The sequence below is a fragment of the Xyrauchen texanus genome, chromosome 31 (assembly GCF_025860055.1).
Source record: "Xyrauchen texanus isolate HMW12.3.18 chromosome 31, RBS_HiC_50CHRs, whole genome shotgun sequence".
NCBI lineage: Eukaryota > Metazoa > Chordata > Actinopteri > Cypriniformes > Catostomidae > Xyrauchen > Xyrauchen texanus.
The window spans coordinates 2,935,969-2,959,967 of record NC_068306.1 but is presented as its reverse complement, the minus strand read 5'-3'; the positions used below and the strand labels follow the sequence as shown (position 1 = coordinate 2,959,967).

The 23,999-nt window shown below is 39.7% G+C and overlaps 1 pseudogene; it reads left to right on the top strand.

Moving 5' to 3' along the window:
- The first annotated feature begins 1,451 nt into the window (after positions 1-1,451).
- On the top strand, positions 1,452-23,092 carry LOC127625522 (zinc finger protein 420-like; annotated as a pseudogene).
- The last annotated feature ends 907 nt before the right edge of the window (positions 23,093-23,999 follow it).

Genomic DNA, 23,999 nt, shown 5'->3' with positions numbered 1-23,999 from the left:
GGTTGTTCTTCTGGAAGTTTCTCCTCTCTCCACAGAGAAACGCTGGAGCTCTGTCTGAGTGACCATCGGGTTCTTGGTCACCTCCCTGACTAAGGCCCTTCTCCCACGATCGCTCAGTTTGGCCAGTAGGAAGAGTCCTGGTGGTTCCAAACTTCCTTTTACAGATGATGGAGGCCACTGTGCTCATTGGGACCTTCAGTGCTGCAGAAATGTTTCTGTACCCTTCCCCAGATCTGTGCCTTGATACAATCCTGTCTCTGAGGTCTACAGACAATTACTTGGACTTCATGGCTTGGTTTGTGCTCTGACATGCACTGTTAACTGTGGGACCTTATATAGACAGGTGTGTGCCTTTCCAAATCATGTCCAATCAACTGAATTTACCACAGGTGGACTCCAATCAAGTTGTAGAAGCATCTCAAGGATGATCGGTGGAAACAGGATGCACCTGAGTGTCATGGCAAAGGCTGTGAATACATGTAGATGTTTTATTTTTAATACATTTGCAAAGATTTCAAACAAACTTCTTTCACGTTGTCATTATGGGGTATTGTTTGTAGAATTTTGAGGAAAATAATGAATTTAATTCATTTTGGAATAAGGCTGTAACATAACAAAATGTGGAAAAAGAGAAGCGCTGTGAATACTTTCAAGGATGCACTGTAGGAGTTGTTAAAAAGGTTTTCGATTACGTTCTGATAAAACTTCCATTCGTTTTCGCTTTTTGTTTTCATTCCTTGAACCATTTTTAGTCCCTGTGTTTCAGTTTATAGCATGTTATAATAGCTGAAAATATTCCTGCTGTGAAGAAAACGAAACCGTACACATAGCACACCTTTATTTTTTTTTATACCATTTAAGAAACAGATTTTGTTTCTAATCATATAATGATGTTTTAGGGTTTAATGCATGTCAGTCCATTATAATGAGGATGTTTTTGTGTTCAGATGTTCATCATGAGAGAGCAGGTGGATGTGATCTGCTGTAAATCAGTAGGAACTGATCTGTCCATGCTGGATATTGATGATTTCATCACAGAAATCTCTCAGCTGAAGATAGAGGTGACGTCACTGAAGACAAAACTGAAGGAGAGAGAACTGTATTCATCCTGCACCTGTTTTGAGCAAGTTAAAGTTGAGATTGTAAGTTTCAGATGATGTGATATGACTGTGACTCTGTGATGATGAACGGTACAGATGTGATTGTGTTGTGTTTGTCAGGAGCTGGAAAAGGTTTCCTGTCAATCTTCAGTGTGTGTGACTGATGGGACCTCCACAGAATGTCAGGATTCAGTGTGGAGCGGCAGAGATCAGTCCACACCACAGCAGCTGCTGGACAAACTCTCTGAACAGAGATCCAGAGACACACAGGACTCACAGTGTGACAGTAATCAGGGTGATCAAACCTCCACAGAGTCTCTGACTTCTGTCTGTAACGCTGGAGAACAGCAGATGCTGCAGACACCAGTGAAGACTGAAGTGAAGCAGAAGAAGATAAAAGAAGAGGAACAACAGAGTGATGAAGGTGATGATGAACAGCAGACGTTGCAGTCATCAGTGAAGATGTGTTCAGTGAAGCAGCTGGACTGCAGGAATTTGATGAAGATGAGAGTAGAAACCACAACAGAGGAACAACAGATTGATGAAGATGATGATTATTTTATTCCTTCAGGTATGTTTCTTCCTTTAATGTTATTTTACATTTTCATGACAATCGACTATGTCAGAATCTGTCAACAGTTGATTTTTGTCACTCAAATGTCGCACTGAAAAGTCAATCGTTGTTTTTTTTATTGTTGTTTGAGAAGTGCTCAGTTGTCTTTTAAAGGAACAATTCACCCAAAAATAAAAATTCTCTCATTTACTCACCCTCATGCTATCCCAGATGTGTATGACTTTCTTGTGCAGAACAGAAAGATTTTTTGAAGAGTATTTCATTTCTGTAGGTCCATACAGTACAAGTGAATGGTGTACAGAATGCCAAAAAGCAATCCATTGGACTCCAGTAACTAAATCTACCCATGTCTTCTGAAGCTATATGATAGATATGGTTGAGCAATAGATCAATATTGAAGTCTTTTTACTCTAAAAATAGACTTACACTAGCCCTCCTATGCAGATTCAGTATGTCCTATGTCTTCTTTTGTTTTTTGCTGATTCACATTATTCATTCATATCATCACCTTCGGAGCTGTGTTTTTTATTCTTTTCTTTTTTTCTATCTCCTTCCTGCCCATTAGTTGGCAGGGCCGATCACGGATTAAAGATGAAGATTGGTTGATTTGGCAGCCGATCAATTGGTGCATCCCTAATGTTTTTATTAAAAAAACAATCCAAATTCATAACAGTTCTGAAATGTCAGGGACACTGGATTAGATTTCTTCTTATAGACTTAATTGTTTTTTGTCAAATTATGGTAGGAAAGGTAGGGGTATGCATAAATATGGATGTGTATATATTTTGAAGTTGGACGTTTGTTTTGACATTAATGCAAACCATGTACGTACACATTTCCGTCAGGTGATGTAGCAACCTTATGATATTCATCTTGTTTTATAAGCACTAAATATTCTTCTCATGTGGGACACAGATGTGCATGGAGATGTGCATCTGTCTGCATGAGAGAGAGAGAGCGGTGAGACTTGTCACCTGGGTTGTCATCACCTCTAACACCTGTTTCTAGCTGTAGTGATGGCGATAGCAGAGAGATTGTTGGCTGCATGTACCAGCCAGATTATCAAAAAAAGGGTTGTGTTTTTGGCCACTAAGAGCCCTTTTTGTTGTGTGAAGCTGAAGAGTAATAAAATACTCACGTTGACAATTTGCTGCCACCTGACTACTCTGTTGCACAGAAATTATGAAACCGTCACAGTGGTGCTGAAAATGGGAGGCTATCGGAGGATAACTTCGTCATGGATTCTTCACCACTGGGCGAAGTATTCAAGTCCCTTGCCAGCATCTAGCAAAACCAACAACAAGCCCTCACGGATTTTCACCTGGAGCAGGAACAGCGTTTCCAACTCCTGCTCCAGGCCCAAGCAGAGCCTGATCGACAGAGCTGGAGCTGCGACCCCAGAGCCCACATCACCCATTACCCTTATTAAAATGGGGCCGAACGATGATTTATATGAAAAGACTGCCGAGGTGTGGAAATGGCCACCTGACAGGACCATTTCCTGAGAGGATTTCCCATTAGAGCAGTCACGTGACGAGTCCCTCAAACACGCATTTGACCAAGTTACAGTAATCGATGGTCAACAGCTCTGGCCTCTGGTCTCTCACTCACATACCCGTATTATCAAAGATATGTTGTATCGAGTGACGTAGGACTCTCAAGCGCTTTTCCAGGTGGCTCACCGTAATCAACTGGCTGGCCATTTAGGACAGGAAAGGACAATTTTTTTGGCCAGGCATTCATGGGGACATTCGCAGGTTGTGTGCGGTGTGCTGTGAATATCAGTTGGTGAATCCACCGGAAACCCCAAAAGTGCCATGGCGCCCTCTACCGTTAATCGAGGTACCCTTTTAAAGAATTGGTATGGACAATACGCAACATCTCTGCACATAGTGTTGCGGAGGCACTCTTCAGAATAATCTCCCAAGTGGGGATTCCAAAAGAAACCCTCACTATATTTGTCACGAACACTACGCAAACTGTACGAATTATTAGGTATTATATTGATTCGCACCAGTGTTTACCACCCACAAACCGATGGGTTGGTAGAACGATTTAATAAAACCCTGAAAAACATGATACATTTGATCGTACACAAGGATGCTAGAAATTGGGATAAGTGGCTTGAGCACCTGTTATTTGCAGTGCGAGAGGTACCACAAGCCTCCACAGGGTTTTCCCCTATTTGAGCTGCTGTATGGGCGTCAGCTGAGCGGCATGCTCAACGTCATATGGGAAGCTTGGGAGGAGGGATCATCACACAGGAAATATGTTTCTAATTTAGTGTGTTCTTGATCTTCAAGAAAAACTCCATACTTTGTGTCAATTAACACATGGGAATTTGCTCCAAGCTCAGGAACATCAATGCCGGCTGTATGACAGGGGCACTTGACTACAGGAATTTGTACCGGGAGATAAAGTGCTTGTATTACTGACCACCTCAAGCTCTAAATTACTCACCAAGTGGCAAGAGGCCTTTGAGGTCACACGGCAAGTTAAAGATCTCGATTATGAGGTTAAGTGAAAAGATGGGGCAGAGCACGTCAAATTTACCATCTCAACCTTCTAAAATCAATGAGGTGGTCCCTGTGGCCTTTGCAACGGTAGTTCCCTAAAGGGCGGAGCTCAGGCCAGAGGTGACGCTCAAACCTAATCAATTCAACCCGGTCCCATGTGGAGACCACCTCTCACCGTAGCAGCTCACAGCAGTAGCCATGTTGCAAGCGGAGCACCACATCGAGACAAACCCGGGGGTGGTGGTTCGTTGCCACCCCTATCGCCTTCCTGAACACAAAAAAAAGGTAGTTCAGGAAGAATTAGAAGAAATGCTTGAGATGGGCGATTGGGCCAGCCCGGTGGATCTGGTACCTAAGAGCAACAGGATGGTCTGATTCTGTGTGGACTATCGAAAAGGGAATGCGGAGTCTTAATTTGACAAGTACCTAATGCGATTGACGAATTGCTTGATCGGTTGGGCGCAGCTCAATTTGATTCGACACTGGATTTGACAACGGGTTATTGGAAGACCCCTTAACACCAATCTCCCAAGAAACAACTGTGTTTTCCACATCATTTGGTTTGCACCAAATCGTGACCTTTCCGTTCAGTTTATTCATGCCCCCGGCATGTTCCAGCGTCTCATGGACAAAATTCTCAGGCCATATACGGCATATGCCACCGGTTATCTAGATGATATCATCATTTATAGTAATGATTGGCCACGGCACATGCAACATCTGAGAGCCATCCTGAGATCGCTGCGGCGGGCGTGGCTCACTGCCAACCTGAAGAAGTGTGCAATTGGGTGGGTGGAAGTTCGGTATCTGGGGTTCCACTTGGGCCATGGGCAGGTGCAGCCATCATAGAAAAAAACACACCCAAGTCCAAAAGGAAGGTGAGACAGTTTCTAGGGCTGGCTGGCTACTACCGAATGTTTGTGCCTAGCCGTCACCAGCTGGCTGATCTCACACAAAGGGGGCTCCCTATCTGGACCAGTGGACAGAGTCATGCCAACAAGGCTTTTCTAAAAGTGAAGTCTGCATTTTGTAGGGGACCACTCTTACATGCTTGGAGCAGTGGCTTCTTCCTTGCTGAGCATTCTTTCAGGTTATGTTGATATAGAACTCGTTTTTACTGTGGATATAGGTACTTGTCTACATGTTTCCTCCAGCATCTTCACAAGGTCCTTTGCTGTTGTTCTGGGATTGATTTGCACTTTTCACACCAAAACACGTTCATCTCTCGGAGAATGAATACATCTCCTTCCTGAGTGTTATAATGGCTGCGTTGTTTGTACAGATGAACGTGGTACCTTCAGGCATTTGGAAATTGCTCCCATGGATGAACCAGGCTTGTGGAGGTCTACAATTTGTTTTATGAGGTCTTGGCTGATTTCTTTTGATTTTCCCATGATGTCAAGCAAAGAGACACCGTGTTTGAAGGTAGGCCTTAAAATACATCCACAGATACACCTCAAATTCAGTACAGCTCCTATCAGAAGCTAACTGGCTAATTGTCAATTGGCTTGACAATTTCTTTCTGTAATTTTCCAAGCTGCTTAAAGGCACAATTTTCTTGGTGTATGTGAACTTCTGACTCACTGGTATTGTGATGTAGTCAATTAAAAGTGAAATGATCTGACTGTAATCAATTCTTAGAGAAATTACTCATTGATTTTTATAAATTTACTGTGTTCATTGTAGAGCTGATGGAAGTAAAAGAGGAACATGAAGAACTGAAAGAAGTGAAGGAGAAGCTTCAGGATAAGAAACATCATGATTTCACAACTGGAGATTTGAAAAAGCACCAGACAATACATTCCGGTGTGAGGGCTCATATGTGCTTTGAATGTGGGAAGACCTTTACTACAGCCGGCCACTTGAAAAAGCACCAAAAAATTCATACTGGAGAAAAACCTTACAAGTGCTCACACTGTGGAAAGTGTTTTACTCTTCCAGAACAGCTGAAAAGACACAAGAGAATTCATACTGGAGAAAAGCCGTATAACTGCTCACACTGTGGAAAGACCTTCACTCAGTCACAGCACCTGAAAGCACATGAGAGAATTCATACTGGAGAAAAGCCTTACAACTGCTCACATTGTGGAAAGTGTTTCGCTCTTCTAGAAAGCTTGAAAAGACACAAGAGAATTCATACTGGAGAAAAGCCGTATAAATGCTCACACTGTGAAATGAGTTTCACTCAGTCACAATACCTGAAAGCACATGAGAGAATCCATACTGGAGAAAAGCCTTACAAGTGCACACTCTGTGGAAAGACCTTCACTCAGTCACGGCACCTGAAAGCACATGTGAGACTTCATACTGGAGAAAAGCCTTACAACTGCTCACATTGTGGAAAGTGTTTCACTCTTCTAGAAAGCTTGAAAAGACATGAGAGAATTCATACTGGAGAAAAACCTTACAAGTGCTCACACTGTGAAGTGAGTTTCACTCAGTCACAGCACCTGAAAGAACATGAGAGAATCCATACTGGAGAAAAGCCTTACAAGTGCACACTCTGTGGAAAGACCTTCACTCAGTCACGGCACCTGAAAGCACATGAGAGAATTCATACTGGAGAAAAGCCTTACAACTGCTCACATTGTGGAAAGTGTTTCACTCTTCTAGAAAGCTTGAAAAGACACGAGAGAATTCATACTGGAGAAAAACCTTACAAGTGCTCACATTGTGAAGTGAGTTTCACTCAGTCACAGCACCTGAAAGGACATGAGAGAATTCATACTGGAGAAAAGCCTTACAAGTGCTTGCACTGTGAAAAGAGTTTCACTCAGTCAGTATACCTGAAAACTCATGAGAGAATTCATACTTGAGTGAAACCATACCACTGCTCTTCATGTGGGGAAAGTTTCATTGTGGCAAGTACTATACAGAAACGTAAAAAAAGAATTGCTCAAGTAGTCACAGTGAGCAAAAATCATCCTCATGTCCAACGATATCTAGTAAATAGTTTGAAATTCAGAAAGGGCAGCATCATGTAAAGGCCTATTTGGAGGGGACTAGTTTTCCCTGAGGAGGTTTGAGAAATCTGTGTTTGACTTGATTTTAATCCCATCTGAATCTAACATGTCTATTTTTCTCACACAACCTCTTTCAGAGCAAATTACCTACTGTTTTTTTCCGGCTAACTCAAGGGTCCTCTGAGAAATCTAATCCCATCCGAAAGCAAACGTCTATGATTTGCTGATTATTAATTTTTTATATTTCTTAAGTATTTGACCAACATTAACTACTGTTAAGAGAGTCCTTTTGCGTGCCAATCTTCTGCCTGTTTCACAACTTTCAATGTTGATGTAGATTTTTGCCATCCAATGAAAAACTAAGATACAGTGCATCTGGAAAGTATTCACAGCGCTTCACTTTTTCCACATTTTGTTATGTTACAGCCTTATTCCAAAATATCTCTGCAAATTGACTATAAAAATAAAAAACGAAAAAATCACAGCCTTTGCTCAGTACTATGTTGAAGCACATTTGGCACCAATTACAGCCTCAAGTCTTTTTGTGCATGATTCTACAAGCTTGGCACACGTATTTTGGGGCAGTTTCTTCCATTCTTTCCAGGACCTCCCAAGCTCCAGGTTGGATGGGGAGCATCGGTGCACAGCCATTTTCAGATCTCTCCAGAGATGTTCAATCGGGTTCAAGTCTCGGCTCTGGCTGGGCCACTCAAGAACATTCACAGAGTTGTCCCGTAGCCACTCCTTTGTTATCTTGGCTGTGTGCTTAGCGTTGTTGTCCTGTTGGAAGATGAACCTTCGCCCCAGTCTGTGGTCCAGAGCACTCTAGAGCAGGTTTTCATCAAGGATGTCTCTGTACATTGCAGCATTCATCTTTCCCTCGATCTTGACTAGTCTCCCAGTTCCTCCCACTGAAAAACATCCCCACAGCATGATGCTGCCACCACCATGCTTCACTGTAGGGATGGTATTGGCCAAGTGATGAGCGGTGCCTGGTTTCCTCCAAACATGACGCTTGCCATTCAGGCCAAAGAGTTCAATATTTGTTTAATTAGACCAGAGAATTTTGCTTCTCATGGTCTGAGAGTCCTTCAGGTGCCTTTTGGCAAACTCTAGGTGGGCTGTCATGTGCCTTTTACTGAGGAGTGGCTTCCGTCTGGCCACTCTACCATAAAGGCCTGATTGGTGGAGTGCTGCAGAGATGGTTGTTCTACTGGAAGTTTCTCCTCTCTCCACAGAGAAATGCTGGAGCTCTGTCAGAGTGACCATCAGGTTCTTGGTCACCTCCCTGACTAAGGCCCTTCTCCCCCGATCGTTCAGTTTGGCCGGGCGGCTCTAGGAAGAGTCCTGGTGGTTCCAAACTTCCATTTACAGATGATGGAGGCCACTGTGCTCATTGGGACCATCAATGCTGCAGAAATGTTTCTGTACTCTTCCCCAGATCTATGCCTCGAGGTCTACAGACAATTCCTTGGACTTCATGGCTTGGTTTGTGCTCTGACATGCACTGTTAACTGTGGGACCTTATATAGACCGGTGTGTGTGTGTGCCTTTCCAAATCATGTCCAATCAACTGAATTTACCACAGGTGGACTCCAATCAAGTTGTAGAAGCATCTCAAGGATGATCAGTGGAAACAGGATGCACCTGAGTGTCATGGCAAAGGCTGTGAATACATGTACATGTTTTATTTTTAATACATTTGCAAAGATTTCAAACAAACTACTTTCACGTTGTCATTATGCGGTATTGTTTGTAGAATTTTGAGGAAAATAATGAATTTAATCCATTGTGGAATAAGGCTGTAACATAACAAAATGTGGTAAAAGTGAAGCGCTGTGAATACTTTCCGGATGCACTGTAATAAAATTATCAAGGAAAGCCTAATAGAGAAACGAAGTCTGGCCAGTGTAATATCAGCATCAGGTAAGATCCTCACTATCATTTCTGAGCTCAATTATATAATTCACAGATAAGTCTTGTTTATTTCAGTGGGTTTATTCTATAAAATAGGGATGTGCGAGACTAGTCGACTAAACAGTACAGATGCTGCTAGTTGACACTGGAATTGCTAGTCATTCAATATTTCCCCCCATTAAACTGTTCAACATTTTTACACCTTTACATTTGGCTTGATATTTTAAACAACCACGCATGTTTCCTTCTCACTCGCGGCGGGAGCAGAAAAATTTCCTCTCGAAAGATGAGCAAAATAGGTATTGAAATCACTTCGGTAATGTTAAAGAAACCAGATTTCTGAAACGCTGCCTTGCAAGTCCGTATGGATGTTTTCACATTTGAGTCTTCTGTACATGGTTATTTTCCAGCAGAGTAGGCAAGTACAGGCTAAATAAGCAAACAAACGGGAGCTTCAGTCTCCACCATGATCATTTTGAGGGCTTGCTAACAGAGATGGAAAAATGTATCGATGCATCACGGTACATCGAACTATTAAAGAATTTCGATGCATCGATTATGAAATTTAAGAATCGATTATCATTATAAATTAATACCCAATCTGTCCATCTTATTTTACACGGACCTTCTTGCAACAGACACTGAGTAGAGCACTCAAGATTAAAGGGGAAGAAAGAATAAAGAGTTCACCCCACAAACCTATATAAGATAAATTGAATCGATGGATGGATGGATGGATATAGATAGATAGATACTTCGGCTTTCTGTGTCATTATTCAAAACCGTTTGCATCCATTGACCAACGTGAGTTCATTATTGTTGCTACCTTCCCTGATTGTGATGCTCATATTGCTTTTGTATCTCCATAAAACAATTTAACCACTAATAGAACTTGGTTTAAATAAATGTGATTGGTGGGCACACATGTTTGCTTATTCTTCACCTTCCTGAAACGATACTGGGCTGTTGGCCCAATGGTGGGAGTGCAGATCAATTTGGTTTGGTGGCTCAAGGTCTGAGGCTATTGGACCTTTCTGACCAGTTGATGGCTCGCACTGGCCCGATAGTGGAAATGCTGCTTTTGACTGCTGAGTAGAACTGCATCAGCAGCACCTGTGGCAAGTTTAACTCCGCTGGCGAAGGAAATAAAGCCTCAAAAGTTGGGTTTCCCACTTCAGGTCCTGCGAGATGGTAGTGCCAAGAATTCTGAATGACTCCACTACAGTCACAGTACTGTTGCGAATAGTGGGTGGAAGTCCACAATCATCTCCACCATTTTGAGTGTTCAGCTCCAGGTTGTTTTGAATGCACCAGTGTCATCTGCAAACTTAAAAGGTTAGTTCACCTAAAAATTAAAAGCCTCTCATGATTTACTTACCTTAAGCCAGCCCAGATGTGCATGACATCCCTTCTTCAGCAGATCGGAAGTAAAGGTTTTTATAAGCAGATTTCAGTTCAGTTTATCAAGTCAAATTTATTTGTATTGTGCTTTTCACAACAAAATTATTTTTCTGAGGTTTTGGCTGCTTTCTTTAGGTTTTCCCATGATGTCAAGCAAAGAGGCACCGAGTTTGAAGGTAGGCCTTAAAATACATTCAAAGGTACACCTCCGATTGTCTCCAATCAGAAGCGAATTGCCTAAAGGCTTGAAATTATTTTCTGGAATGGTTCAAGCTGCTTAAAGGCACAGTTAACTGGTGTACATAAACTTCTGACCTACTGGAATTGTGATAGTCAATTAAAAGTGAAACAATCGGTCTGTAAACTGTTGTAGGAAAAATGACTTGTGTCATGCTCAAAGTAGATGTCCTAAATGACTTGCCAAAACTATAGTTTGCTAATATGAAGCTTGACAGTAATGAACATAACTAACACACAGTATCAGATTTGGATCAGGCTCGTTGGACCGTCACCTGATCCGTCTAAAAGCTTCAGTATCGGATTGGTGCATCCCTACTTTATATACAACAGAGTTCAAACAGCAATACAGCGCTGGCCGTAAGCACAAATTTAAAGTATAAAAAAAAAAAGTTGAATTATCAATTTGCTTCAGAAGACATTAATTGATCGACTGGAGTCACATGGATTATGCTTTTTAAATATGCCTTTTGGACCATCAAATGTACCCGTGTACTTAAATTATAAGGACCTACAGACTTTCAACATTTTATAAAAATCTTAATTTGTGTTATGCTGAAGAAAGACAGTCATACACATCTGGGATGGCATCAGGTTAAGTAAAGGGGGCAGGATCTCTCCATGTTGCTCTTGATCTTTGTAGATTACATTTTCGTGTTTATTAGTGTTATTAAATATCATCATCAATATTCATAATTTAGTAGCATTATTGATCATTTGAATTACATTATTACACTTCTGCTTTTATATGATGTTGTTTAATATGGATGCTTAAAGCTTTGTATACAAGACCTTTATGTATGAGAAAGACTTTTCAGAGGTATGGGTTTCAATTATGAGGGGATGGGAAGTAATGTGGGCTCATTTTAAACAATGGAAGGATGTGTTGTTGTTTTTTTCTTCAAATGGATGTGCTTAAATACGCCCTGTACGAGTTAGCATCTTCAGAGAAAGATGGGGAGACCAACTTGACAAATCTCTGATTGAAATGTTTCTTTCTCTCCAGTGTCTGATAATAAAATAACGAATAAATTCACAGATTCTTTTATATTCTTTATCATTTCAATGTAAATCACTTTGAATTACCACTGTGTATAATATGTGCTATATAAATAAACTTGCCTAGTGCAGTTCAGCATGCTTTTGTATCAAAGCAAATTGCCATTAGTTCCATAGAATACAGCAACCACTAATTACAGCAGAATTTAAATGCTGAACACTGTATATTACATTTGTGTAATCAGATTGTTGATTTATATATATTCAGATTCTTATTTACAAAAAGGACTGTTATTAGTGGTGTCTGCTAAGGTAAGTGTTGTACTTTGGGACCCAAGTCATATCTAGATCTGGAGTGGTGGTGGCGTAGTGGCTAAAGCACAGGGCTATTAATCAGAAGGTTGCTGGTTCGATCCCCACAGCCACCACCATTGTGTCCTTGAGTAAGACACTTAACTCCAGGTTGCTCCGGGGGGATTGTCCCTGTAATAAGTGCACTGTAAGTCACTTTGGATAAAAGCGTCTGCCAAATGCGTAAATGTAAATGTAGAGACCAGAATATCAATAGTAAGACACAAACAACCACTCCTAGCAACTGCCTGACAACGCCATAGGATCATGCTGGGGAGTTTTGTACTGGTAATCACCGTTAATATTTGCTTCAGAAAATGTGGAAATCAAAACTGAGAGGTGTGATGATCAGTGGAGTTGAGTTTTTATCTTTATAAATATGATATTGGCATCCACTTTTAATAAACTTTTTATTAAAAGCCATTTACAAACTCATACAGACAAACTTAATCTCATGCAATCAATGTCTTGCATTTGAGGTTTCATGTGAAACAGTTCATATTAGGAGTAAGTGACCATACAATGTAATCTCACTTAATAGGAGATAGAAGTATGATTGAAGTACGGGCATTATCACCGGAAAGGCATTAAGTCTCTTGCCGCTCTGGCGTCATCTCGTGCTGCATTCAGTGCAGTCGGACATTGGAGATTCGCACTCGTAAATTGTCAAATTGGCCATAACTTTTAATTGGCAGCAGGGTTGGCAAGGTATTCTTTTAGGGTGGCATTTGCCACGCTATGCCACCCCGGTAGATCCGCCCCTGCAGTGATTTTTAACAAATGTAAATGACACAAGATGTACACGGCAAATAAAACATTATCAGTATTGTTCAAATTGATAACGTTTGTTTTAAAAGTCTTTGTATGCATTATGCAGTGACTTAAGTGTGTATATATATATATATATGATATATACAGGGTTGGGGCGTAACGGAACACATGTAACGGAATTATGTATTTAAAATACAAAGTAACAGAATTCCACGACAGTTACAATTTAAATCATTGGTATTTAGAATTCAGTTACATTCAAAAAGTATTTTGATTACTGAAGATCTAACTTAGAATTCTATTGTAATTTGTTTGATTTAATATTTAGTCCTCACAGATGGAAAACATTTATACATCTAAATGATCCAAAGTGCATTTGAACAGCGGTGAAACACTTTCTTATGATGTGTTACATTCATACGAGCAGAAGAAATAGATATAAACCTTGTGTAAATTGTTAGCTTTATGCTAAGCTAAAATGCTATTTCTTTTTTTTTTTTTTTTTTTTTTAAATAAGCAAACACTAAAATATTTTTTTTGTTGGTGGGGGGGGGGTTAAAAAATCTACATTTATGTATAAAATGTTTGGCCAACAACAAAATATTGTTAATCAAAAACTCTACTTTGCCTTCTTCATCATAATTCCCATATTTAATATCTACAAAAGACAAGTTCAATACAGCGACCTTTTTCTCACTCCACCAGTTCTGCACTCGATCCCAAAATCTACAAAGAGCTTTTTCAATATTAAATCTAATATTTAGAAAATCACTAGAAGGATAAATATCAGCCAAAATGTTCAAATGAATTTCTTTAACTTTAGGATGAAAAGGAAATTTTAAATAGGCGGTTCTAATATATTTAAGAGTTTTCTTGTCAAAAAAAAGATCCAAATGATTTCTTACCGATCGAAAAGAGAATATTGTTTAAGTTTTGTCTAATATATCTATTAGAGCATTTCTGACCTGTAAACTCAATTTTCCCAAGGAATAATGATGGTAAACAAGGGAAGATTTGTCCATAACATAACAATCCTTTGAATAATAATTTGATTCCAGAAGGTTTGGCAGATATTACTGTAAAGAATTGTTTAGGATGGCATGTAAAACCATGTTTAAGAGTAAAAGCAGTATAATTCAGTAACTCACCAGAGTTATAAAATAACTCCCTCAAAGACCATATTTCTGTGAAACCATTCTTCATAAAGAAGGGATTTATTTCTGTGAAGAATGTATTTATTATTCGTTATGAATGTGCGCTAGTTTCCACTGTAACAAGACTTGTTGATGAAATGCAGATAACTTTAATGGAAGTTTAGATATTTGAAAGTCACATTTAAGTAAAAATTCAATACCACCTAATTTCTTAAACATAGACGCTGAAACTGTAAACCAAAAACTATTAGAGTTACATAAATACGATTTTAGCCATTTCAATTTTAACAATCCATTCATTTGTACAAAATCAATTATATTTAATCCACCTTCGTCATATGACTGAACTATATCAGTTTTCTTGATAAAATGAGATTTATTCTTCCAAATAAAATGGTATAAAGCTCGATTCATTAATTTGGATACAGAGGAAGATGGAGCTAATGCAGTAGCTGGAAAAATGACCCTCAACAAAACTCAGATTTGGACTAAAATGCTATTTCTATATATATAAATATTAATTATTAAATAAATAAATTACCCCCAAACGCAGATTCACTCCAGTCCAGTATGAGGCGGGAAAGCGCCGTTAGTTGTTTTGCAAACCGCCATTAAACAAGAAGAAGAAGAAAGAAGGAAGAATTTGAGCTCAGTCGGTGCAGAATGTGTTTATATTGATTTTGAGATTGATGTGTGGTTTTCTGCGCATGTTGTTTGTCTCTTGTCGGCGTTTTAATGATCGTAAAATAATCTTATTATCGTTTTAAGTGGTGATTTTGCGACTGACCCTTTTAAAAAGTCAGTTTCAGGAGAAACGAGAAGAAGTATGTTTAATTAATGAGCTCATCAGTCACTCGTTGCAAAGCTATTTTGTGAGAACACATATTTAAATCTGCACAACTGTTTTCAATTAAACAAATGTGTAGGGGGAATAACATATATGTCAACACACATAACTGCTGCATATAACATGCACGAGTGTGGCACTGGGGACTTTATAAGGAAATACCTGTTATTGGTATCAGCCTCAGATTTCCTGACCCATTAGTTATCGGCTAATATAGATAATATTCCTGCTGTCAGTGCAAATGAAACCATAAAAAAATGACCATCTCATGATGTTTTTGTGTTCAGATGTTCATCATGAGAGAGCAGGTGGATGTGATTCATGCAGGAGAACAGCAGATGCTGCAGATACCAGTGAAGATTGAAGTGAAGCAGGTGATAAAAGAAGAGGAAGAACAGACTGATGATGACCAGATGCTGCAGACACCAGTGCAGATTGAAGTGAAGCAGGAGGTAAAAGAAGAGGAAGAACAGAGTGATGATGATGATGATGACCAGATGCTGCAGATACCAGTGAAGATTGAAGTGAAGCAGGAGATAAAAGAAGAGGAAGAACAGACTGATGATGACCAGATGCTGCAGACACCAGTGCAGATTGAAGTGAAGCAGGTGATAAAAGAAGAGGAAGAACAGACTGATGATGACCAGATGCTGCAGACACCAGTGCAGATTGAAGTGAAGCAGGTGATAAAAGAAGAAAACACAACAGAAGAACAACAGAGTGATGAAGATTTTATTAATTCAGGTATGTTTTATCTTTTTAATGTTGTTTTATAGTCACATTACTTACTTATTAGGCTTGCATTTGCATAATTACACACATGTGTGGCCTGTACATATTTAGAAGACCTCTACATGACACTGGGGTTTTTGTGGATAAAAGGGGAGATGAAAGGATTTCACTGGATTAAGGCTGTTGTCAACTCTACTACAAAAGTCAAGTCATTTTTATTGTATAGCGTAGGCCTGTCGTGATTATTTATTTATTTAAAATTTTGATCCCCTTTTCTCCGCAATGTTGGAACGCCCAATTCCCGCTACTTAGTAGGTCCTCGTGGTGGTGCGGTTACTCACCTCAGTCCGGGTGGTGGAGGACGACTCTCAGTTGCCTCCGCTTCTGAGACCGTCAATCGGCGCATCTGATCACGTGACTCCTTGTGCATGACACCGCGGAGACTCACAGCATGTGGAGGCTCATGCTGCTCTCCACGATCCACACACAACTCACCACATGCCCCATTGAGAGAACCACTAATCACCACCACGAGGAGGTTACCCCATGTGACTCTACCCTCCCTAGCAACCGGCCCAATCTGGTTGCTTAGGAGACTATAAATCGGTCATCAGCAGAATGTGCCTGTAACATTATCGTGAAGTTCATGCGGTCTCTCGTGTAATGTATTCATGTTGGCATATTATGGACGTAATCTCACGCTCTTCTCTCGGTTGAGATATCCAGGATAAGCACAAACAGACCTTTGTGAAAAACATACAGATACAACTACTGATCTAATCCAAAACCAACAAAGTTTCTGTACAGCATTCCTTCTACTCAGTTGTAAACATCGCTAATCTTCTGGGTGTGTCTCACGTACGTCAGTCCTCGCATGAACATGCCAACGTGATTACATCAAACGCCCATACCGCTGCTAACCCGGAAGCAATGTTTTACAGTTAAAAAGTACTTGAATATTGATGTTTTCACACCAAAAGCCATTGTGACGCTTTAGAAGACATTCATTTAATCGCTGGATTTGTATGGATGACGTTTATGATGACAGTCATTTTAAGGACCTACTGAGCTGAGATATATCTCTATTTTCTTCAAATGTGTTCTGCTGAAGAAATAAAGTCATACACATCTTGGATAACTTGAGAGTGAGTGATGGGAGAATTCATCCCTTTAATGGACAAATACGGGAATTTTTAATAAAAAGTTCTCATAATTATTCCTACATCATAAAAGCTTCTTCCATTCATCTGCGAGCCAGACATAATTTATAGTCACATAAATGACTGTTATAATGACATATAAATACAATTAAATCAGATAATGTTGTCCACTATTAGACATTTGGTATGGTTAAAATAAGGGTCACTGTGTTACAAAATATATTAGTGCATTTGACGCAAAGCTAGATCATCAATTGCATCAATGATATGACTTTATAATATGACATTTGCATACTTTACCTAGGAAAATTAACTAAAATGTTTCTAAGTATATACAGTTGGGAAAATGGGACCTCGCTAATCCAGTGCTGGTCTGTCTCATTGACAATATAACTTGAAATACACATTAAATGCCTCTTTTTTTACTGAATGAAGCAACAAATTCGGGTCTCAGTGTTCTGTGGATATTGTCCAGTGTCATCCACAGTAGAGAGAATTCATTCACCATTCAGAGAAATTGACGTTACCATGGAAATAAAACATCCATGGATTTTCCCACGCTTACATTTTCAGTCCAGAAACTTTTTTATATCTGCTATTTGAATATATTGTTCTTAACTTTTGTCACATTTTTATACTAGTCAATAGCCTCATATTGAGTTTTTTTTTATTGCTTATTTGATTACATTTCAACACAATGTTCATGATTTTGGGATTTTCCACGGTTTGAGAAAGGCTGCACTTTCCGAAGTCCCTGAAAACTTCAGTTGTCAAGCCCCTTCGTAAAAAGAGCAATCTAGATAACTCAATATTGAACAATTACAGAACAATTTCAAATCTTCCTTTCATAGGCAAAATCATTGAAAAAGTTGCTTTCAAATAGAACGGGACAATTTCCAAGTCTGGTTTCCGACCGCATCATAGCACTCATAAAGATCCTTAAATTAAATTTGGCTAAATAGTGATTCAGGTAAAATATCAGTGCTGGTATTATTAGATCGTAGCGCTGCTTTTGACACTGTTGACCACTACATTATCCTAGACAGATTTGAAAACTGGGTAGGGCTCTCTGGGACGGTCCTCAGCTGGTCATATTTAGAAGGGAGGGGTTATTATGTGAACGAAGGCAACTATGAATCTAAGTGGACATCCATGACGTGTGGAGTCCCACAAGGCTCAATTATTGCACTGCTCCTGTTCAACCTATATATGCTCCCACTTGGCCAAATTCGGAAAAATAACCAAATTGCGTACCATAGCTATGCAGACAACACCCAGATCTATCTAGCCCTATTGCCAAATGACTACAGCCCCATAGACTCCCCGTGCCAGTGCATTGACGAAATGAACAGCTGGATGTGCCAAAACATCCTTCAGTTAATCAACGACAAGACAGAGGTCATTGTATTTGGCAACAAAGGCGATATTCCCAAGAAGAACACATGCCTTGACTTCAAGGGTCTAGAGACAAAAAATGAAGTGGTGTCATTTTGGAGTCAGACATTTGTTTCTGTAGTCACATCAAAGTAATAACTAAATCAGCCTACTATAATCTCAAAAATATAGCCAGAATTAGATGTTTAGTATCCAGTCAAGACTTAGAGAAACTTGTTCATGCATTCATCACCAGTAGGGTGGACTACTGCAATGGACTCCTCACCGGCCCTCCCAAAAAGACCTTTAGACACCTGCCGCAAGAATACCATTGCCAGGATTCTCACCCAAACAAAACAATCAGAGCATATTACTCCAGTTCTCCGGTCTTTACACTGGCTTCCAGTTACATTTAGAATTGATTTTAAAGTACTATGACTCGTTTATAAATCACTCAATAGCCTTGGACATAAATACATTTCAGATATGCTTGCTGCATATAAACCCAACAGACCTCTCAGACCATTAGGACCAAGTCAGTTAGACATACAGAGGATTCACTCAAAACAAGGTGAGAGAGTGTTTAGCTATTATGCCACCCGCAGCTGGAACCAGCTGCCAGAAGAGGTCAGATGTGCTCCAACGGTAGCCACATACTGTAAATCTGTATTTAAAACAGACCTATTATGCCCCTTTTTACAAGATGTAACATAAGACTCATGTGTCCCAGAATGTGTCTGTGAATTTTCAGCTCAAAATACCCCACGGATCATTTATTATACCATGTTGTAAATGCCTCTTTTTGGGTGGAGTCAAAAACACGCTGTTTTCGTGTGTGTCTCTTTAAATGCAAATGAGCTGCAGCTCCCCGCCCCCAACTTAGCTCTGGTCTCCATGACTACAATCAGAGACAATGCTAACTTTAGCCGTGGAATCCGCTAACAAGCACATCCAGAAAGGTGATTTGCAACGAGAAAGAAAATGGCGGACTGTGTGTAGATCACTCGGGAGGATCTATGATAACAGGGTGGAGTCCGTCACCAGTCGTGGGCGAGGCCGGACATGATGTCACGTTAGAGCAGAAACGAAAACCAACCACTTTGACACACTGTTTTTGAAAAGGTTTTGAAAAGCACCCCGATATAAATATATATGTTTTTAACTTCAAAAATCACAAATATATACTGAACATTTGTGTTCTGCCTTTAATGGTGTTTCCTTTTGATAATTTGATGTTTCACATGGTCCCTCTTGAATTTGAATGTATTTTTGATCATTTACTGTGTTTATTGTAGAGCTGACGGGAGTGAAAGAGCAACCTCAAGAACTGAACAAAAAGGAGAAGAAACTTCAGCATCAGAATTTCACAACTGGAGAAAAATCTTTGAGTTGCTCAACAAAAAAACCTCAAAGAAGAGCAGCCAAAAAATCCCGTATCTGCTCTCAGTGTGGAAAGAGTTTCAGTTTTAAAAGTGATCTTAATATACACATGAGTGTTCATACTGGAGAGAAGCCTTACACCTGCCTTCAGTGTGGAAAGAGTTTTGCACGTAAAAAATATCTTAATATGCACACCAGAGTTCACACAGGAAAAAAGCATTTTACATGCCATCAGTGTGGAAAGAGTTTCACACAAAAACAATATCTTATTAAACACATGAGAGTTCATAGTGGAGAAAAGCCGTACACGTGCCATCAGTGCGGAAAAAGTTTTGCATATGCAGATAATCTCAAGAATCATCTTCGCCGTCACACCGGAGAAAGACCATTTGAATGTGATCAGTGTGGAAAGATATTTGTTTTGGATTCAGGATTAAAACAACATCTGAAAAGACACACAAATGAGAAGCCTTACAAGTGTTCTTCTTGTGGAAAGAGTTTTGCAGACCTGTCCTATTTTAAAGAGCACCAGAAAATACATACCTTTATGAGGGCACATGTGTGCTTTGAATGTGGGAAGACTTATATTACAGCCAGCCACTTGAAACAGCACCAAAAAATTCATACCGGAGAGAAACCTTACAAGTGTTCACACTGTGGAAAGAGTTTCACTTGCTCGCAAAACCTACAAAAACACGAGAGAATTCATACAGGAGAGAAACCTTACAAGTGTTCACACTGTGAAAGGAGTTTCACTCGGTCAGAGCCCCTGAAAACACACGAGATCATTCACACTGGAGAGAAACCTTACCTCTGCTCTTCATGTGGGAAAAGTTTCAGCGCAGCAAGTAATCTACAGAGACATATAAAAAAGAATTGCCCAAGTATTCACAGCGAGCAAAAATTCAAAAGGTCCAAAGATATCAAGTAAATTTGGTGGAAGTTCAGATGAACACATAGATAGATTTTCTCCCAAAAGACAACATCTAATCAAAGTCTTCTTAATATGGAGATTATGGAGGAGAGGTGGTGGTGTAGTGGGCTAAAGCACATCACTGGTAATCAGAAGGTTGCTGGTTCGATCCCCACAGCCACCACCATTGTGTCCTTGAGTAAGGCACTTAACTCCAGGTTGTTCCGGGGGGATTGTCCCTGTAATAAGTGTACTGTAAGTCACTTTGGATAAAACCGTCTGCCAAATGCATAAATGTATTAATTCAGAAATGTTTCGGAATGCTTTTCTGTTGTGCGTGGGCTACATTTGTGTTAATGGAAACTAAGGATGCTACAGTCAATCGGCCATTTAATCACTTCCTATGACTCAATCAGTGGTCTCATAATTTGGCCAATCACCTTTAAGACTTCCGCATCACTGTCATGTCATCAAGGTTGAGTGGAACAAAGGCCGATTGCTGTAAGGCAACAAACTTGATTTTGCCAGAGAATGATGCAGTGAGAGCGGTATTGCGAATAAAAATCCTCATGGTACAACCTATCATCCAACAGTTTGGAAATCCACCACTGGTCCAGCTGCAGATGTTGCGGTCCTTTCATTGCACCTAAATACAAATTTAAAAACAATATTCACTTGGAATGAAACCAAGCAATGTGACTGAATCAACACTCTGAATGTACGAAGAGATGTAATGAACAAGAAAGCACGCAAATATCATGTAATTTACAAGCATTGCATGATGATCCCTAAATTAAACATGCTCCGGGGGCTGATAAACAAAAAACAAAGCAGGCACACAAAGAGAAAGCTATTAACGATGCAGGCATGGGAGTGGTCATCAGTGTAGAGGGATTATTGCATAAGTTGACCGTGTGAACGTCAGGTGTTTTGGTCACTAAATGATGTAATGCTACTGTTCTCTTTTGGGCATAGATATAATAATACATTACAAGATGAGGTCTTCAAACATCTTTATTAAATTACTCACAATCAAACAGCATTAACAGTAGCACATGTTCAGTCTGCAACTGGGGTGTCGCTAGACCCCTTTTACTGGCATGAGCCCTTGTAAAAATGTTCCTGACAAATCCTTACCTGATGACCACCATATGCAGATATGGAAAAACAGCTTTGCCATTAATTTGATGTGACCCTTTACATAATATAAATCATTTATGACATGTAGGTTGATTGTGATGCCAATTTAAGCATTTTCCTCTGCATGGATTTGTTTGATAACGTTAGCTTTTAAAACTGACCTGAGTTACAATAAAATAATGTCTGCTAATCTCTTGCTTCTATTACAAACGATGTGATTTATTAATCAGTGTAAGCTATCTGAATTGATTTAGTAATTTAGGGAGCTACTGGCTAGTTTTATTTCTCACTGAAACGGTTTTACAAGATATGTTTTCTGAGTGGTGCTTGACGTGGCTAAACTCGTCACCACAATGTCCCGCCAAGGGCCTCAGTACACTGTCTCAAGTCATTGGCTGCTTGTGAGTCAAAAGAGCCCTCCACCATTTCTATGATATTCTGGTGCCTATATATAGGTGTTGCTACGCGATTGCTAGGGTGCTCTCGAAGATTGCTAGGGCATGGCTAGGCTGATTCTTAATGACTGCTTGTGAGTCAAAAGAGCCCTCCCCCATGTCTCTATGATATTCTGGTGCAGAGATACAGGTGTTTCTACACGATTGCTAGGGTGCTCTCGAAGATTGCTAGGGCATGGCTAGGCTGGTTCCTCATGGCTGCTTGTGAGTCAAAAGAGCCCTCCCCCATTTCTATATGAAATAAGAATTGAAGTACGGCTTGAAATATGGCTGGGTGATTTGCTAAAGTGTTGGTGTGGCACTCTGGATACATGCTAGGGTGTGGCTAGGCAGTTGCCAGGGTGATAATTAAAGGCAGCTTGCTGGCACATTTCAAATAAGCCATCCTCTGATTCCTTCTACACATTACACGACTTTCAAAGACGTCGGATTGTGGTACCGTTCATATTACACAACTCTCTGTCTTGTCATGGAAATCGTAGGGTTTTCAAATTACACGAGGAATCGGAGGCAGGGGTGAACACCTTACAAAACATGTCACTTTTCACGAATCCCCGACGACTCTGTCTCGACTCGTTTCACAACAGAGTACACGCCAGAAGTGATACGAGATACGAAAACTAATCCATGATCATATGTTATGCATTTCAGGATATGATGTGTATGTTTTTAATCATGTATTTTATTGGTTACAATATGAAAAATTTCTGATCTACCTATTTGCTTCCCTGACTGTCCAAGAGAATTGGCTATTCCTCTTCCTCCATCCGGTTGTGCAACAGTTCAGAGGAAACATCAAATAGGCGCTGGTGCTCCTGCCAACATTCAACTAATTATTCCTCCATTTCTTCGGTCCAATGAGACTTTCTTGTTACCACAGCCGCTAGTTGATGTTCTGTTGCAGGTAGGTGACTTTCACCTTCCCCCGTCTCTTGCTCTCTCATTGGCTGTAGATCAACGCTGCAGTCAAAACACATTTCACATTGCACGATTTGAAATCGCAGACAGGTCCAGATATTTAACATGCTAGATATCTCGCTGACATCGGCGACGCGTTGGCGCTTCTCTCAGATCGCGTCTTTGATAATTCATACATTGTGTTTGTCGTTCATGGGTGCAAGCTCTGATTTGCCTATGATTTCGGGCTTTTGTCGGCGATCTCCACAAAACTGTTGGCGAGTGAATTCAGGCCTAAAATCGTGTCGAGTAAACTCTGCATTATTCTCTATGACATTCTGACCTGTAGATATGATTCCACTGATCTCTTGTCAGTGTTAAGTGTATAAGATGCCTGTTTTTTCACATGCTGGGCGAACAACATACATTTAATCGCAATGTTTTGATAGATATTTCAATTACGGAAGAAACAAATTAGTAGAAGAATTACAGAAGAAAGGAGAGCAAGAAATAACATTAAAGAACATGTTGAATCCAATAATAGGAATATACTATTACAGTTTCTTAAAAGTTAAAATATAATTGAAAGAATATAGGCCCCTTTCTCTCTCTCTCTCTCTCTCTCTCTCTCTCTCTATTTCAATTTAAAAGTACTTTATTGGCATGATCGTACACAATACAATATTGCCAAAGCTTGGAATACATAGAATAATTATAAAGACATCAAAATAATAAAATATTATAACATAACTTAAATTTAAATGTACAAATTAAATTAATTGTACAAATTAACAGTGTAACAAATAATAATAATAAAAAAAAATAATAATTAGAACCAGTTTATGAACATTTCAAAATTCTGTGAACAATTTAGAATTCTCTCTGTGTGTGTGTGCATCACTGATTAGTCGTCGACTCTCTCTTTGTGACAAGCATCAATGTATCTTGCTGCTAGTATGATACAATCTCTTTTTTCACCTAATAAATGTTGAAATTGTGTTTTGTTGTCTAATTTTATGAAGTTAGGGCAAAGTATTTCAAATTTTGTATAAAAAGTCCCTCTAATGTCCTCATAGTTGGGGCAGCTATATCTTTCTCTGGGATATGCGGTGCTCGCG